The sequence below is a fragment of the Aplysia californica genome, unplaced genomic scaffold (assembly GCF_000002075.1).
Source record: "Aplysia californica isolate F4 #8 unplaced genomic scaffold, AplCal3.0 scaffold00205, whole genome shotgun sequence".
In the NCBI taxonomy this organism is placed as follows: Eukaryota; Metazoa; Mollusca; class Gastropoda; order Aplysiida; family Aplysiidae; genus Aplysia; species Aplysia californica.
This window is the reverse complement of record NW_004797475.1, coordinates 354,681-356,086: the sequence shown is the minus strand read 5'-3', so window position 1 is coordinate 356,086 and position 1,406 is coordinate 354,681. Positions and strand designations below refer to the sequence as shown.

Genomic DNA, 1,406 nt, shown 5'->3' with positions numbered 1-1,406 from the left:
GAGAGAGAGAGAGAGAGAAAGAGAGAGAGAGAGAGAGAAAGAGAGAGAGAGAGAGTAATAATGGAGAGAGATGGGGAGAGAGGGAGGGAGAGAAATACTTCAGGGCCAAGGCTATACTGGGAGCCAGGCTAAGAGACGTTGACCTCAACAACGAGGCGCACTTTTGAGGACAGCGCGGCACAGTCAAGGAAATTTCTTTTTCCGGGAAAAGTGACATATTATTTGAAGAGGAAAGCACAGACAGACAGAATAAGGATATAACGAGCATTTAACTTCACCGAGTCTTATTATGGATAAAGAACATCCACTTGCAAAATGTGAGTTGGAAAAAAATACTACAAGTATTTTATACTCTATATTTTATGTTTAGGTTAATGTTGGCTGGTCTTTTTTTTTGGGTGGGGGCCGGGGAGAAGTTCGTTTTGTTGAGACTTTTTAGAAGGAAAGGGGGGGGGTTAAAGCATGCTTCTGGTCATGTGCACTGAGGCGTTGGACTCTCGAGGAGGAAATACGAGGAACACGAAGTGTCTGCAGGTACAGCAGGCCTATTCTTTCGAATATCGCAGGGTTTTTTTCCCGGAACTTGCCACGATAGGGAAAAAATCAGCGAAGCAGAAACAATAGATATAATATTATCAAATACGTATTTTCCGCCTTCATAAACCCTCCCCACACGCTTATAATCGCTCTCTCATACTCAATAAATACCGTCCTCCAATGCGCGGGGCATGAGGGACCACGGTATATAAAAGATAAAACGTATAGTGAGTGCATAATGTATACTAATTTGTTAATGATATAACGATTGGTCTTGCCTCTGCCAATGGTGTGAAGGTAGAACGAACTTACTTCTATGATTTTCCTTTTTAGGCTAGAAAAAAACCCTCGATGTTTTACTGTATATAGTCATAAAGAAGTGCGTTAATCTACCTCGATATAACCCATCTCAAACAGGGACTCGGTAATGATGTACATGAGCTTAACGCAAATTCCCCAAAGGAGCGTTCTTGAACTTGTGGTTATTTGGGCAGCTTTCAAGGCTTACAGCTTACTTGGCACGGTCCTATTGGAGATAAACGATACCTTTATAGGTGCAGCTAATCCTGGAGAACTGTATAGTGTTGAAATCATGTAGTCACCGATTGCATTCTTTGCACACTTCCGATACAAGCAATCCATTCCGAACCAGAAGACCGGTCCCACCCCCACCTCCCACCCCCTAACCACCGGCCCATTTTCTCCCCTCAGACTAATAATTACATATTCGCATACAATGAACCTCTCTACTTTGATGTATGAATATATTATTTGCACACATGTGTCTGGCTGTGTGCGTGCGTGGGCGCGTGTGTGATGTGAATGCGTTTATATGCATTTGTGGGAATGTGTGGGTGTATGTCTGTGTG

The 1,406-nt window shown here is 43.0% G+C and overlaps 1 protein-coding gene across 1 annotated transcript in view; it reads left to right on the top strand.

Moving 5' to 3' along the window:
• LOC101858941 (5-hydroxytryptamine receptor 3A-like) overlaps positions 1 to 1,406 on the top strand; it is an 11,618-nt gene that overhangs the window by 2,076 nt on the left and 8,136 nt on the right. The window lies entirely within an intron of this gene.